The following is an 18,146-nucleotide window of genomic DNA, read 5'->3' as shown; positions in this document are numbered from 1 at the left end:
CTGGAGCCAGCTCTCTGGCCCTAATAAACTTTTACTGAACGAATGAATAAAAGCATCCAACATTTAAGAAGAATCTAAAAATTCTGTCATGAGAAAATAAAAGCAATTAAATATCATAGGAAACAAACAAACAAACAAACATTCTGTTACTGGGAACCCAGAGACTAGCCTTCTAACCCTTTATCTAAAGGTGGTGTAGGCTTTACACAGCCTGTCATCTCAGTACTCAGGAGGCTGAGGCAGAAGGATTGCCCTGAGCTCAAGTTCAGACTGGCACACAAGGTACAAGAGCAGCTGGGGGCACAAAGAGATAGGCAAGACCTTATCCAGATTTAATGACAACCACATGCACCAAAAAGAAGGGAGGAAGAAAACAGCGATTTCTGCTCAGCAAACATATACCCAATCTCCGCAGATCAGAAGCATTGAGAAATCCCCTCTTTCCCTCTGTTCCTTCCACAGAGCTCCGGGACTGCCAAAGCCTCTGCTTCACTGCCTAGAGTCTAGAAGCAGAAGTCTTAAGTCCTTGTCTCCTTAACAACAAAGGATAACATTGTGAACATATCCCTGGTAAGCGTCTGAGTTTTGTGTGAACAAACTCTGCCCTTATATCAATGTGGGTTTTGTAACGAGCTGAAGCCGCCTTTATAACTAAAGTTATAACACACCATAACGTGTCGAGGCATCAGGAATGTTGTATTTCCTACACTAAACAGCATGACTTTAAATGTGTAGCCAATCTTTTTAAAAATACTGCTCACGGTTCAGTCTTAAAATGCCATCCTCTGAAATGCCTGGCAAGAAAATCCAAGGCTTTGTGCTGGTTCGTTTTGATCATCAACGTGATTAGATTAAGACACCTGGACCAGAGGTAGCGTATGCCTGTAGTGAAACAGTATTTACCCCAGATAGGACAGTATCTTTGCCCACGTGAACTCACAGAGGTTATGATCACATGTGCAGGACCTGCACGGATTCAGAACAGCCCAGCATGGAAGGGGAGAGGACTCACCAAGTCTCGCCTGTGTCCGAGGTGCTCTGGGTAATTGATGGCTCCTGGAGGAGAGGGAGTCAGTTTTCTTCAGAGATGTGACCCCTGAGGAGCTGCCCACTCTCCAGTGGATGACCTTACTTGCATGCACACTCAGGCAGCACTAATGCTCAGTCATTTAAAGCAACAAAGCATCACCTGCAGTCGGGGGGAAGGGAAGCATTCGGGGGGATTGGAGGAGGAGTTGGAGGGGAGGGATAGGGGTAGGTTTGATTTAAACACATTTTATGCACGTATGAAATTCTCAAATGATAATAGTGATGATGATGATGACGACGACGAAGATGATGATGCAACATCTGGGGTATTACCAAGGCACACATCTTGATGTGAGAGTGTTTCTTGGGGACACTGTCCTATGAGCTGGGTTTCCAGGCTAAATCAAAAAGGACTTAAAGAGAGAGACAACTAGGCACTAGCATTCATCTTCCAGGTCCACTGAGATGTGAACAAGTGGCCTCGTAGTCCTGCCTCCATGTAAGCACTTCCATGATGACCTTCTATCCATGATGAACGGCATCCCCAAACCTTGAACCAGATGACCCCTTCTTCCTTAAAATTGCTGTTTCAAGTTGCTTCTTTGATTATTTTTGATAATACAATTTAATTAAGATATTTCTCCCTTCCCTTTCCTCCCTCCAAACCCTCCTGCATATCCCACCCTGCTCACCTTCAAATTCACGACCTGTTTTTCCATTAATTCCTATTGCATGCATATAATATAAAATATATTATTTATATTATAAAATACAATATAAAATATGTGTATATATACATATTACTAAACATAAGGTGTTGAGTCCATATAAAGTCACTTGTATATGTTTTCAGAGCTGATTACTTAGGCGTTTGATCATAGCAATGAGAAAACTAACTAAAGCAGGCTGCAGGTAATTTCTATACTGCTGGGATATTTCTGTTTGACCTTCAACCATGGTCCCTCCCTGGACAAAGAAGTAAACATGGTCCCTAATAAGACAGTTTTATTTCTGGGCAACACAATCCTAGTTTGCCATGAGAGTTCTCCTTACAATGTGGCAAAAATTAGATCAAGAGCCAGAGCGGCCTGGTAGAGTCAGTAAAACAGAGCAATGATGCCCAACCCTTGTTCTTAGCCAGGACCCTCAACCTTAAGCAAGTCCCTTGGGCTCCTCCTTCCCAATCAGGATGAAGAGAATGCTGGATCCAAAAGACAACGATCAGCACAGTGTCAGGGAAGAGAAAAACAAGGTGACATTGTGTAGGGGAGACTCCTGCTGCTACTTACCTCCCAACCCAAGCTGGTGAGCTATGAATCCTTGCCTCGTGGTCATCAGTGCTACTCAAAAGAACACCTTCATGTGACCTGGTCAAGACACAATGCCTGGTTTATCTCCTGGATCCAGGGTTTTAGAGATTCCAGGAAAGTTGCACATAAGAGAGAAATTTTTATGGATGGATCAGAGGGAAGAGGGATAAATGGGTGCTTGCCAGAAAATTCCTGAAGATTGAGTAATGGGGGTTTCACATTGAAAGACCCTGAAAATAAACTAAACTAAACTGAGGGCAATAAGAGCCAGAAAATGACAACTATGGGGGTTAATGGTCAGTGTTAATTTTAATAGATTTGGAATCACCGAGAAGACATGCCTGTGAGTATGTCCTTGAAGTTGTTTCCAGAATTGAACTAGTGAGGGGGATCTGCCCTGCATGTACTTGGTGCAATCCCATGGGCTGTAGACTTGGTCTGAATAAAAAGAGGGAAAGCAAACAATTAGTTGACCCATGCTTTTTCCACCATGAAGAACTGTACCCTCAGACCAACAAATCCTTCCTTCTTGGTGTCACTTTTTCATTCAGCTATTTTATAACTGTAAAGGCAAAAGTAAGTAATACAACAGCGATGGATTTCAACCCTAAGAATGAAACAGACAGTTCTAAGTCCATTAACTTCAAAGATATTTGAATGAATAAACAAGGGGGAAGGCTGTGCACAATGCTCCCAGCAGGGGACTATGATTTCCTTCAAAGCACTGCAAGTGAGTAAGAAGAAGGGGGAAGAAATCAGCGGCAGAAGGATGAAGAAGAAGAAGAAGAAGAAGAAGAAAGAGAGAAGGATGAAGATAGAGAGAAAGAAGAGAGGGAAAAGAAAGGAGAGGAGGAGGAAGAAATAGAGGAGGAGGAAGGAGAGGGGAGGAAGAAGAAAGTGAGAAAGATAAAGAAAGGGAGAAAAGGGAAGGAGAAGAAACTGAGAAAGAAGAGGGGGAGGAAGAAGAAGAAGGGGAAAAAGAAGAGGGAGGAAGAAGAGAGAAGGATGAAGAAAAAGGAGGAGGAAAAAGAGGAGGAAGAAGAAGAAAGAAGAGGGAGAGGAAGAAGAGAGAAGGAGGAAGAGATGGAGGAAGAGAAAGGAGAGGAAGAGGAGGAGAAAGAAGAGGAATAAGAGAGAAGAATGAAAAGAGGGAGAAAGAGGAAGGAGAGGAAGAGGGGGAGAAAGAAGAGAGGGCAGGGGAAGGAGAGGAGGAAGAAGAGAGGAGGAAGAGGGAGGAGAAAAGAAAAGGGGAAGAGAAGAAGAGGAGAAAGAAGAGGGGAAGAAAAGGAAGGAAAGGAGGAAGAAGAGGAGGAAGAAGGAAGAGAAAAGTATGGAGAGAGAGAATGAGAAACAGGGGGATGACTGGCACAGAACATCAGCACTAAGCATACAGCATTACAAGACCTGAGGTGGGCAGTCATAGTAGTACTGAGATTAGTGGGCAAATGCCTAGTAAGAAGTGCCCTCTATGTGGTCTCAGAAGCATCTCTCTACAGAGCAGTAATTTTACAAAGGACAGACAGATGGATCCTGGAGGAACGTCCTTAAGTGGCCAAAGAGCATCACTTGTGTGACACATGGACTACTGTGATTTTTAAAACTGATACAAGAGAGTGTAATATCTTTTCCATTAAAAAAAAAAAACTCTGTTACTGGGCTGGCAAGATGGCTCAGTTGTGAAATACACTTTCTGCTGAGCCTGACAACCTAAGTTGGAACCAACACAGTGGAAGGAGAGAACAGATGCTCATGTGTTGTCTATAAGCACACAAAGACACACACACTAAATAAATACATCAAAAATTTAAGCTCTGTTTTTTATATTGGTATTACATGGGCAAAAGCAAACCTAAATTATTTTGTGTGATACCTACATTGTAAAGTAAATAATACTTTATTTTTCTTTTATTAATTAATTTTTTCATTTATTTTGCATCCGTACTGCAGTTTCTCCTCCCTTCTCCTCTCCCATTCCCTCCTCCCACCTCCCTTCTGCCCTCCCTGTATCCGTTCCTCCTGTTTCTGCTCAGAAACGGGCAGGCCTTCCATAGGTGTCAACAAAGCATGACATATCAAGTTAAGATAGGGACTAAGTTCTTCCCTTTGTATTAAGGCTGGGAGAGGCAGCCCAGTACGAGGAACAGGTTTCTAAAAGCCAACCCAAGTGTTAGGGACAGGCCTGATCCCACTGCTGTGAGTCCCACAAATAGACCAAGCCACATAACTGCCACACATATGTAGAGGGCCTAGGTCAGATCCATGTAGGCTCCCTAGCTGTTGCTCCTGTATCTGTGTCTATGAGATCAGGTTACTTGTTTCTGAGTGTTCCCTTTCATGACTTTGAATCCCCCACCCCACTCACCTGCTTGTACAATCTTTCTTCCTCCCTCTCTTCAACAAGACTCCCAGAGTTGAGCCAGTATTTGGTAGTGGATCTCTACATCTGTTTCCATCAGTTGCAGGATGAGGGCTTTCTGATGACAATTAGGGTAGTGACCAATCTGATTACAGGAGATGTCCAGTTTAGACACCCTTTCTACTGTTGCTAGGAGTCTTAGCTGGGGGCAACCTTGGGTGTTTCTCTGGTACCAGGTTTCACCCTGACTCCAAAATGATCCCCATCCAGACATCTCTCTTATTACTCTCCCATCTAACCCACTCCCAACCCACCCAATCAGATCCCAAATGTTCCCACCCCCAATTTACCCAGGAGATCTCTTCTGTTGCTTCTTACAGGGAAACCATGAGTCCCTCTTTGGACCATCCATGCTACCTAGCCTCTCAAGGGCTGTGCACTATAGCCGGGTATCCTTTCTTTTATATCTAATATCCATTTATGAGTAGGTACATATCATGTTTCTGTTTCTGGATTCAGGTTATTTTATATATTTATTTATTTATATTTTATACTCTGGGTCTGTGTCTGGATGATTGTTTTCTAGGTCCATCCATTTGCCTGCAAAGTTCATGATGTCATTATTTTTACAGCTGAGTAATAATCCATTGTATAAATGTACCACATTTTCTTTATCCATTCTTCAGTTGAGGGACATCTAGGTTTGTTTTTAGATTCTGGCTATTATGAATAACATTGCTATAAACATAGTCAAGAAAATATACTTGTGGTATGATTGGGTATCCTTTGGGTATATATCCAAGATTGGTATCACTGGGTCTTGAGAAAGATTGATTCCCAATTTTCTGAGAAACTTCCATATTGATTTCCAATGGGACTTTCCAAGCTGTGAGGAATATTCCCCTTACTCCACATTCTCTCCAACATAAGCTATCATTAGTGTTTTTACTCTTAGCCATTCTGACAGGCGTGAGACTTCAGCACAGAATTCTACCAGACTTTCAAAGAAGAGCTAATAGCATTACTCTGTATATTATTCAACACACTAGAAATGGAAGGAACATTGCCAAATTCTCTTTATGAGGTTACAGTTACCCTGCTATACAAACCATACAAAACTCAACCAAGAAAGAGAATTATAGATCAATTTCCCTTATGAACATTGATAGAACCCTCCCCCAAAAAAATACTGACAAACCAAATCCAAGAACACATCAAAAAGATTATCTATCATGATCAAGTAGGCTTCATTTCAGAGATGCAAGGATGGTTCAACATATGAAAATCTATCAATGTAATCTACCATATAAAAAGGAAAGAAAAAAACCACATGATCATCTCATTGGATGCTGAAAATCATTCAACAAAATCCAACACCCTTCATGATAAAGGTCTTGGAGAGATCAGTGATATAAGGAACATACTTAAACATAATAAAAGAAATATGAGGCAAGTCAACAGCCAATATCAAATTAAATGGAGAGAAAATCAAAGTGATTCCACTAAAATTAGAAACAAGAAAAGGCTGTCCACTCTCTCCATATCTATTCAATATAGTGCTTGAGGCTCTAGCTACAGTGATAAGACAACAAAAGAAAGATAAAGGGGAGACAAATTCCAAAGGAAGAAGTCAAACTTTCACTATTTGCAGATGACATACTAGTATACATAAGCAATCCCAAAATTCTACCAAGGAACTCCTATAGCTGATAAATACCTTCAGTGATATAGCTGGATACAAAATTAACTAAAAAAGAAACAGTAGTCCTCTTATATACAAATGATAAATGGGATGAGAAAGAAATCAAAGAAACATCACCTTTCACAACAGCCACAAACAACATAAAATATCTTGGGGTGACTCTAACCAAACAAGTGAAAGACCTATATGACAAGGACTTTGAGTCTTTGAAGAAAGAAATTGGAGACATATCAGGAAATGAAAAGATCTCCCATGCTTGTGGATTGATAGGATTAACATAGTAAAAATGGCAATCTTACCAAAAGTAATCTACAGATTCAATGCAATGCCCATCAAAATTTCAACACAATTCTTTAAAGACTTCAAAAGAACAATACTCAACTTCATATGGAAAACAATGAGAAAAAAACAAGATAGTTAAAGCAATCCTGTATAATAAAGGAACTGCTGGAGGTATCACCATCCCTGATTTCAAGCTCTACTATAGAGCTTGGTATTGGCATAAAAAGAGACAGGTGAACCAATGGAATCATATTGAATATTCTGACATAGGTATCCATACACCTATGAACACCTCATTTTTGACCAAAAAAGCCAAAATTATACAATAGAAAAAAGAAAGTATCTTCAATAAATGGTGCTGGTCTAACTGGATGTCGGCATGAAGAAGAATGCAAATAGGTCTATTTCCATGCATAAAGCTCAAGTCCATTTGGATCAAAGACCTCAACATAAATCCAGTTACACTGAACCTAATAGAAGAGAAAGTGGGAAAGAGCCTTGAACCCATTGGCACAGGAGACAACTTCCTGAATAGAAAACCAGTAGCACAGATATTGAGAATGACAATTAATAAATGGGAACTCATAAAACTGAAGAGCTTCTGTAAGGCAAAGGACATAGTCAATGAGACAAAAGAGCAGCCTATAGAATGGGAAAAGATCTTCACCAATCCCACATTTGACAGAAGGCTGATCTCCAAAATATAAAAAGAACTCAAGAAACTAGACATTAAAATATCAAATAACCCAATCTAAAAATGGGATGCTGATCTAAAAAAATTCTCAACAGAAGAATCTCAAATGGCTGAGAAACACTGAAGGAATTGTTCAACATCTTTATCCATCATGGAAATTCAAATGTAAATGACTCTGAGAATATTTTATTAATGATACACTTCAACCATAAGATTTTCGTAAATTCTTTTATTGGATCACTAAGATTTCTGTTTCCAGTAAATTCATCTCACAATTGTTCCATGGAAAGCAAGCCTGTCAATCGTGGCAAGAACACATTTTCAATAATATTTGATTGATGTTCATTTGGTGTTGATTTTCCATAGGTGCAACTGTGCCCAACATGGTCTGGATTTCACAATCTGTGGTCACAAAGGGACAAGTCTCTGATTCACAGACAATGCACATGTGAGCACACCCAAAGCTGTTGATTCTCAAGGAGTCGTTTTTTCCAAAAAGCTTTAACTCTTCTTTGGAACCAGTTTTGTGTGAGTCTGGGTTTCATTTTCCACGTAAATTTACATAATGGCACTTTAATGCTTCCGCTGACATTTCCTGTAACTTGTGGGGGTCACACATGGAACCAAAAGTGGTTTCAGGGTTTGAACATAATTCAAACTGCCTGCTCAATTTTTTTCCTCTGTGTATATTCAATTACAAGGGAAAAATAATTTTTAGAATGACGTCTTCTCTCAGCCTTCATTAATTGCCTGTAGTGAGAGGTGAGGCACTATGAGGTTTCCTCCTCTCCACGTTAATACGTCAACCTGTCTTGTGTAGGCAGCCATATTGTTGAGATGTCATGGGTGCAGTTTCCCTATCTCAGATAGAGGGCACTGTCTCACGGCAGATGTCCTGTTCTCTGACTCTTACAGCCTTTCCTCCCTCTCTTCCACAATATCCCCTGTACCTCAGCTATAGGGAATGTGTTGATAGATGTATCTATTGGGGCTGAGCACCCCAACACCGTTGTTCTTGTACTTCGACAAGTTTGGGATTTCTGTAATGGTCTCCATCTGCTGCAAAAGTTTCTTGACCACAGAACAAGCATCACTCCCTAATTGCTTATCCAATACAGAATGAACAGCCTTGAAATCACATACAAGTGAGGAACAATAAATGGGTTTTGTTACATATACATATATATGTAAAAATAATGATTCAAGAGAAAGAGGCCATGAATTTGAGAGGGAGCAGGGTAACACAGGAGGAATTGGATAGAGAAGAGGAAAAGGGGGGATGGTGTAAATATAGTACTCATATATGTTCTCTAAAGTAAATAAATAAACAAAAGGCACTCCTTCAATACTAGAGGGGTTATCTGAGTGTCATTTGAACCCAGCATCCTCCTGCACCAAACGTGATGATGCTTAGGTCAAAGCCTGTGGATAAGTGATTTTAGAACCAGAAATTCTAAATATAGCTTCTGACAAGTCATCAGTGTGCTTTATTGTGATTAGCATGCTTGTAATTTTATTTTGCAAATAACTGACTTGCAGAACATGTTGTTTAAGGTTCCACCAGTCATATCCAGATGTTCAGGCCAAAGCTTTAATATTTGTACCCACACAAAAAAGGAATGGATTGCCTACTTTCCTGTTGTGATAAAACTCTATGGCCAAGGCAACTTCCAGAAGATAGGATTTATTTGGGCCTACGATTCCAGAGGAGTAGAGTCTGTGATGGCAGAGTGTTGGAGGAGACCGCTGGTTGGTTCCCGACCGCCCGGCTAGCTTAGGGCCAAAATAATCACACAGAAACTGTATTAATTAAATCACTGCTTGGCCCATTAGCTCTAGCTTCTTATTGGCTAACTCTTATATTAATTTAACCCATTTCTATTAATCTGTATATCACAATGTAGCTGTGGCTTACCAGGTAAAGGTCACAGCATCTATCTCCAGCAGCTCCATGGCTTCTCACTGACTCAGCCTTCCTCCTCCCATGTTATAGGCCAAGCCAGTTCTTCATTCATTCATTAACCAATAAAAGCCACACATAGACAGAAGGAGCTCCCACACCAGCAGGGCAGAGGTTAGCAGCTGCAACTGGAAGTTGAGAAAATGAGTTCAGGATGGGGCCAGGCTTTAAACTCTCAAAGCACACCCCCAAGGACACACTTCCTTCAACAAGGCCACACCTCCTAATCCTTCCCAAACAGCATAAGCAACTGGGCATAAGCATTCAATGCTCAAAATTCTGGGGAACATTGTTCATTCAAAGCATCACAGGGGACAAGATCCAAGGACCCAAAAATAAGCTGCCAGTACCTCAGATCCATGCTGTTCCCTGGCCTTTGGCTGCTGCTGGTGCCCCCTCGGTGCTTTTCTGTTAATCTGTTACCATGGACAACCTGAGCTCACTGCTACCAGAGCATCTGCCCCAGTCATGCATGGGTACCATGGTCCCTCCAGACTCCACACACAATATGGAAGTTCAAAAATGAAATTATCAAGGATTTTCCAAATGACCAAAGGAGATCTTGGCAGACCATGCCCAGGCCCGGCATGTAGATTAAAGCATTTATGGGTTTAATTTTAATTTTTAAAAATGTTTTATCACTTGCCAACTTATTTATCTTAAGGTAAATCTATGCTGATTATGTATTTTATCTTTTTTAATTTGTCTTTGTTCTTGAGAAATTTACACGTGTATACAGTGAAGTATAGTTATATCTATGATTTCCCAGCCCAAGTGTGTAGCCTTCAGTGTGTGGTCAGACACAGTCTGTGATACTCCTCTAAATTGTTCCAGCAATGCATTGAAGTTGAACTGTGTATCTCATTGAGAGAGAGGAGTCTGAAGCTTAGGATCTGACCAGATCCCACTCCTGATGAACATCCGTGGCAGGGTGGCTCCCAGGATTCCTTTGTTGCCCTGAAGGTGAGCATGTGCAGGCAAGGGTGGATTCTGCAAGCATATGTAGCTGGTCAGAAGTCAGGGCAGAAACCAAAGCTCAGGAGCTTCCTTCCCTGTAGCTGGTCAGATGTCAGGGCAGAAGCACGAGCCCAGGAGCATCCTTCCCAGCCCAGGCTGCCTGTGGTCCTCACCTCCATCACGGCTTAGTCACTGTTCCACATGTCCAGTGGCACATCTTGATCTTCCCACAGCAATATGTCCTGATTCATGGCAACCCTCGGGTACAGAGGACAGAAGGGAGGCCCACCTTTGCCTTTGGCACTTCCCAAGCAGTGAACCTGCCCATAAGAGGTCAAAGATAAGGTAGGCTATGCCCCTCAAAACTGCCCAAGTAACTTCAGAATTCAAGTTTACCCTGTGCTGGGAAATGTACATCTGTAAACAGCTGCATTCTGTATCTGTGGGTTCCATACTAGGGTATTCAACCTACTGTCTTCTGAAAATATTCAGGTGAAAAAGAAAAATCCAGAAAGTCCCGAAGAGCAACACTGGAATTTACTGTGCCTGAGTCTACACAAAGGAATCCAAAGATGGTTCTGACATGTAAGGAGTGAGTGAGAATTACTCACCAACACAATGTCATTCCATAAGAGGAATCCAGCATCTATAGATTGTATATGCACACGGTCTTGGAAACAACACCCTGACCATACTGAGGGACAATTCCTCACGGGCACCTCCTCTCTCCATGATGCATAGTTGGAGGGCTCACCCTTGTGCAGCTGCCTATAGCAGCTGTGTGTTCATGGCTGCAGCAGCAATGTCATAGCCGGATGGCAAGGGTCCATGACAGGTCTCCACCTTCCTCCTGCGCTTAAGCTCCTTCTGCCCCATCTTCTGGGATGTTCCCTGGACCTTGTGGGAAGGAGGTGACAAGATGCACATTTAAGGCTGTGTATTCTTCAGTCGCTTACTCTTTGGTACTTTGACCAGGTCTGAGTCTGCCTTAACTATTATCACCAGGACGGCTATTTCGGTGCAGGTGCACCATACATACTAACAAGATCAGGATGAACGACATTTCCATCTCCTTAGCATGTGTCTGGGTTTGGCACCTTCAAGCTCTTCTCTGGATGGATCACATTAATATATACAATTATTACACGTTACTCAAAATTCAATGCTTAAAGATGTGAAAATCATACTCTGATTAAGTCATTAGACTATAAATAAATGTGTGTGTTTATCACACTGAACACATATCTATAATGTTTACAATTAAAGTATAGAGCTAATAAAATACTTTTTAAAAAAGAATAGAAAGTGAGAGGTTGTGGGTGACTACAGGAAACACTGTCTCCTAGACACAGAAGGACAGTTACATGCGTGGATACACAACAATTATGACATCATTCACAAGATCTTCATAACCTCAAGCCAGACAAAATCCCAGTATGCAGTGTGGACAATGGGCAGGAAGTCCCACCCCTAGATGAAGAGCTGTGGACATTTGATAGCTTCTGGTAGAGGGAGAGTCCATTTTCTTTAAGGATGTAACATTGGGTGGGTGGACAAATTCCAGGCAGGTCCCATCCCTAAGAGTATTTGGCAACATAAATCGGACAAAACAGGCTCAAAAGAAATGTGGAGAACATGAAGTTGGGTGGGTAGGGAGGTGAGGTGGACCTGGGAGGAGTTAAGAAGGGAATGTCTATGATCAAAATGCACAGTATGTCATTCCCAAAGAATTAATAAAAATATTGTTAAAAAACAAAAAGAGTAGTGTAGAAGCAATACAAAAAGAGAAATGGGGTTAGGGATGTGGTTCACTAGAACGCTAGGCTAGCACGCAGGTGGCCCCAGGTTTAAGCCACAGCATCATCAAAGAAAAAATGAAAATTAAATATTTCTTAAGGTAAGGTGAAAGTAAAAGTCTTTATGGTGGAAAAGATTCCTGGAAACAAAATTCTTACCTAGAAGGCAGTAAGACAGGATGGACTTTACTTTCTTATAAACAGAACAAACAAAGCCTTTGAAACAGCTGAGCATGAAACGGAAATGAGCCGAATGTCTCCATGGAGAGATTTGGTGTGGGTCAAACACAAAGTGCAGATTTTTGATCTTGTAAAGGAGCACACCTACAACTAAATGTTCTGAAAAGTTGAGAAAATGCATTCATACATTTATTCATACAGCAAATAAATATTAAGGTCTTCCTCTGTGCCAGGAAAAGTGATGAGCATACACTTGCCAGACAAACACAAACAAAAATAAATCTGAGAGGATAAGATGAATATTTAACAAGGTAGACAGTGGTCAATGTGAATCTTTTCCCTCCCAAGCCTTTACCAGGTACAGAGAGCAAAATTTAAAGGACCTATTCAACATTATTGGGAAATTTGGTGATGTATATGTGTATACTACATACATATAAATATACAAAACATGTTCTACTCAAGGGTCCAATATCACATTTGAACAAAATGAATCGGGCCAATAGTGTTAGTAACCTTGAATATATGTTCATAGTACAATATAAAACATGTAAGATAACACACTCAATATCCATACTGGACATTTGACAATATCATGAAAAAAAAACCTCAAACACTCTCATACTGACACACAAACATCTCAAAACTTTACCCAAAGTCGGATAAGGCAGCCACTAACCACAAGTAGCTAATATAACTGATTATAGTTAAACTAGAAAATCAGGGTTTTGGTCTCATTGGTTATGATGGTGCATCCAGTCAATGCCATTCCGGCCAGGAAAGATACAGAAGACTCCTGTCATGAGAAAGTTCTGTTGGGCAATGAGACATACAAAATGCAGCTGTAAACTCGATATAGCACTTGGAGGATTTTCCTATGCACAAAAGAAGGCTCAACTTTTTAAAAATTTAATTGTGATGAATAATTAAAAATCACAATCTTAGCACAAGATGTGTTCATTGCCGCTGGTTTGTCATTGCTTCTAGGTCCTCTCAGCAGGCACTGCTGAGAAATATGGGGTGTGTATTCACACTGCACAGCATATTCATTTCAATAATATTTCCATATCTAGAGATGGGACATAGGTGGATAGAAAAATGGAGGCATGGATGATGGATGGATGGATGGATGGATGGATGGATGGATGGATGGATGGATGGATGGATGGATATGTGTGCAGGTTGGTGGGTAGATGGATAGGTGGATGGGTGGACTGGTAGATAGATCCACAGATGTAGACATTAAAAACTATGATTTAAACTGCTCCTTTGGACTCCACTCCAATGCAACAGAATAAATTTTTAATTGCTTCTTTTCCACAACAATTAGAAGCTAAAATCTCATTGTCATCACTATTTGGATTTATTTGATCAGTCATAAAACTTAGAGAAAATATGTTCACAATTCTAACCCATTCCCAATTATAAGAAGGAAATCTGCTAAACTTAAGATCAACTAAGAATCAGAATTTGTTTATGCCTGGTTGGATAGCTAGTTAGTAGACTGTGGGTGGTTGGTGTTTTGCTTGAATGGTTGGTTGGTTGGTTGGTTGGTTGATTAAGTTTTTGGTGGTTAGTTGGTTCATTTGTTAGTTAGTTGCCTGCTTCCCTTCTTGCTTGATTGCTTGACTCATTGGTTAATTGTTTGGTGGTTTGGTTGGTTGATTGGTTGTTTGGTTGGTTAGTTGGTTAGCTGGTTGGATTGTTTGTTGGCTGACTTGTTAGTTGTTTGGTTCATAGGCTTATTGGTTGCTTGCTTCCACGCTTGTTTATTTAATTGGTTGGCTCAATGGTTAGTTGTTTGGTTGTTTGGTTGATTGGTTTACTCTAGGCAGGCTATTTAAAATATTTCTAAGCTGGGGCAGGAAAAGTATTAAATGAACCTGAAAGAAATATCTTTCTGTGCCAGAAAACAAGAAAGCATGAAAAGATTCATGAAGACAAGTCAAAGAAGACAAAAGCTAGATTGAAAAGATCCACATTGTCAAATTCTAACCAATTTGAATGTCAAAATATTTTTATGTGATAACAGTAACAGACTAAAGCCTATGATGTCATAGGGCTATAAATTAATACACTATTGTTAATTAAGGAAATAAAAAGAAAAATGGTAAGTATAATAATAATTAATACAGAATGAAGGATAGAGTTAGAAAATCATCAGCATATAAAAAACTAATGAGTGAATGATATTGATGAAGCATAAAGAATTCATAAAGCATAAAACTATCTCCGCACAAATTAGCTATTGATTACAAAGGCGAGGAAAGAAATAGGTTGACCAAATAATCAAAGAAAAGAAAACCAATGTTGGAACAAACCAACCCAAGTGCTACCTAACTGCACACAGCGAGAGGAGCACAGTCTTTGTTTACTAGTCATTCCTGACAGAGTAGAAACCACATCTAGACACATAGGCATCAGGACATGGCCCCCAATGAAAGAGAACTAAATAGCTTATGCTCTTCAAGACTGAAGGTCAAGAAAGACTGAGAAGGCTGAACAGACCAAGCAACTCAAGAGAGTACCTGATCCTGGATCATACCCTGCAGGAGAAAAAGAGACAACCATTAATGGGCAATATTTAGATAAGCAACAGAATTGAAATATGAGTTGTGTGCTAGAAGGGGAATTATTCCTACTTATTCACAAACGATTAGAAAAAATATTAGTGTGCATAATAATATTCACTAAATATTAGCATATGTATAGTAATTATAAATATTAGTATAATTGGTATGTATATGTATATATGTATGTATATACAGGTAGAAAATAAATGAAGTAAGTTTAAATAATTGGCAAAGGATAGTGGGAATTCGTCAAACTATTCTTGTAACTAGTCAAAATTAGAAATAATAACATAATAAAAAACTTGAAAATAATTAACAGTTGAAGCTTTCTAAATTTAATTATTACTGTCTGTGGTGACACACTCCCATATTCCCATTGCTCAAGGGATCTCAGGTTGAAGCCAGACTGAGCATAGCATGACCTTGTCTGGATAAATGTTTTAAAAAGTTAAATTTCTGACAGCCGTCCAAACTCCTCCCGGTCTCTCGCTTCGCTCTCCTTTCCAGACAACATGAGATTCACCACCTGCTCCACCACGTTTTCCACCAACAACCGGTCCCTGTATGGGTTAGGGTTCTGTATGGACACCCAGACAGCAGTCCAGCCTGCCAGCAGCACAGCCAGCGTCTATGCAGGTGCTGGGGGCTCCGGTTCCTGGATCTTCCTGTCCTGCTCCACAAGCATCTGCGGTGGCTCCATGGGGTCTGCAGGCCTGGTTGGAATTGGTGGCATCCAGACCGAGAAAGAGACCATGCAAGACATGATGACCTGGACAGGGTGCAGAGCCTGGAGACCGAGAATAGGAGACTGGAGAGCAAAATCCCGGAACATCTGGAGAAGAAGGGGTCCCAGGGCGTCAGAGACTGGGGCCACCATCTCAGGACCATTGAGGACCTGAAGGCTCAGATCTTTGTGAATTCTGTGGACAATGACTTCATCGTCCCGCAGATCAACAATGCTCGTCTTGCTGCTGATGACTTCAGAGTCAAGAATGAGACGGAACTGGATATGAGCCAGTCTGTGGAGAGCGACATCCATGGACTCGGAAAGGTAGTGGATGACACCAACATCACTATTCTGCAGCTGGAGACAGAAATCGAAGCCCTCGAGGAGGAACTGCTGCTCATGAAGAAGAACTATGAGGAGGAAGTCCAAGGACTGGAAGCCCAGATTGCCATTTCTGGATTGACCGTGGAAGTGGATGCCCCCAAATCCCAGGACCTCAGCAAGATCATGGCTGATATCTGGGCCCAGTATGAGGAGCTGGCTCAGAAGAGCCATGAGGAACTAGACAAGTACGATGCCAGCAGACTGAGGAGAGGAGAGCATCATGGTAGTCACTACCCAGTCTGTGGAAATAAGAGGTGCTGAGGCCACACTCACGGACCTGAGACACACCCTCCAGGCCTTGGAGATTGACCTAGATGCCATGAAAAATCAGAAGAGTTAGGGGTGTGGAGGCCGGATACAACACGCAGATGGAGCAGCTCAATGGGGTCCTTCTGCATCTGGAGTCAGAGCTGGCACAAACCCGGGCAGAGGGGCAGCACCAGACCCAGGAATACGAAGCCCTGCTGAACATCAAAGTCAAGCTTGAGTCTGAGATCACCACCTACCGCTGCTTGCTGGAAGATGGGGCAGGCTTCAGTCTCAGCGATGCCCTGGACTGCAGTAACTCCGTGCACACTGTCCAGAGGACAACCACCCACATGGTCATGGATGGCAAAGTGGTGTCTGAGACCAATGACACCACAGTTCTGCGGCACCGAGGCTGAGAAGGAGTCTCCCCTGGGGACTAAGGGGCCAATAAAAGTTGAGAGGTCACTGGGAAAAAATGTTGAATTTCTAAGTAAATTTAAGAATGAGTTTCTCAAATAAAAAAAAATTAAAGCTCTCAAGTCCAATAAAGGTTAAAAAAAAAGAAAAAAGAAAAAGGAGAACTAGAAGAACTGAAAGATCAGGTGGTACACTCCTTTAATCCCACTGGTAGAGATGCAGAGGCCAGAGGATCTGTGAGTTAGGGACAAGTCTGGTCTACAAGTGACTTCCGGGTCAGTCAAGGGTACACAGTAGTTGTTTCTCAAGGTGTGAGTTCTCAGTTACTGCTCCAGTGAGAGGCTGGGGTGTGGCTCAGTGGTAGAGCCCCTACCTAGAATTCCCCAGTGAGGGGCTGGGGTTGTGGCTCAGTGGTAGAACCCCTGCCTAGAATCCCCCAGTGAGGGGCTGGGGTGTGGCTCAGTGGTAGAGCCCCTGCCTAGAATCCCCCAGTGAGGAGCTGGGGGCATGGCTCAGTGGTAGAGCACTTTTATAACATGTCCTTGACTGGATTCCCAGCATCCAAAATAATTAATTTGAAATTTATAAATTAAGAAAATTAATTAGTTAAAGAAGACAGACTTATGGGAGGTGTGTTATTGTCTGGTAATACTACATGACAAGATAGTACTTGTCAACTATTTTAGGACTTGAGTTCTGTCAAAACCCTTTTAGAGGAAAATACACAAAAAGTTCTGAAAAATGAGAATTATAAGCAAGACATAGCATACCATCTATTAAAGCATATGACAGAATTATAGCATTAAGGCTGTGGAAATAGCATGGGGTTGGGGCGGGAATAGAGATGAAAAAGTAAAAATACGCAATGTTTATAAGAATTCAAAAACCCAATGAGCATACCACAAGTCTGTGTGCACCATTAGATACCAGATTATTGTAACTCAAGGAGCAGAAAGAGCTGTAAATGACACAGTCAGTGAAGAGGGGGAGCTGGGTGGTGCTCCCCATTTCGAATACCCCAGCAAATTTCTATGGCCCTTCTGGAAAGCTAGAGAAATACTTCAAAGTGCAACTTCAAAAGCTTTACCAGCGGGTGGAGAGATGGCTCAGCAGAGATGGCTCCTTGTTGTTCTTTCTGAGGACCCGAGTTCAGTTCCCAGCTCCAGAGGATCCGAGTTCAGTTCCCAGCTCCCACACCAGGTAGCTTACACCTGACTCAGCTCTGGTTCCCCGGAATGTAAGTTCTCTTCAGCCACTGCGCTTACATGCACAAACACACACTTAACATTAATTTTTAAATAAAGTTGCATTTTTAAAGGCTATGCTATTATTTGAACGTGTATCCCCGAACACACCTTTGTATAGCAGGCTCTCATGTCTGTAAGGCACTGAACATGCGGAGGTTGGCGGACAAAGACTTGGAGGAATGTATGCCTCCTGCAGGCCTGCACCTGCAGCGTCTCTGCTGCCGCCACTGCTGCTGCTGCTGCTGGTTCCCCCTCATCTGTTTTAGCACTTCCATGACTCCAG

General features: G+C 41.6%; 1 pseudogene; it reads left to right on the top strand.

Moving 5' to 3' along the window:
• The first annotated feature begins 15,351 nt into the window (after positions 1-15,351).
• Positions 15,352-16,615, top strand: LOC126489899 (keratin, type I cytoskeletal 18-like; annotated as a pseudogene).
• Positions 16,616-18,146: the final 1,531 nt, after the last annotated feature.

This window comes from Alexandromys fortis, unplaced genomic scaffold (genome assembly GCF_014885135.2).
Source record: "Alexandromys fortis isolate MF-2015 unplaced genomic scaffold, M_Fortis_MF-2015_v1.1 scaffold_198, whole genome shotgun sequence".
Classification (NCBI taxonomy): Eukaryota; Metazoa; Chordata; class Mammalia; order Rodentia; family Cricetidae; genus Alexandromys; species Alexandromys fortis.
Note: the sequence above shows the minus strand (reverse complement) of the source record. Positions and strands in the feature narration are given on the sequence as shown.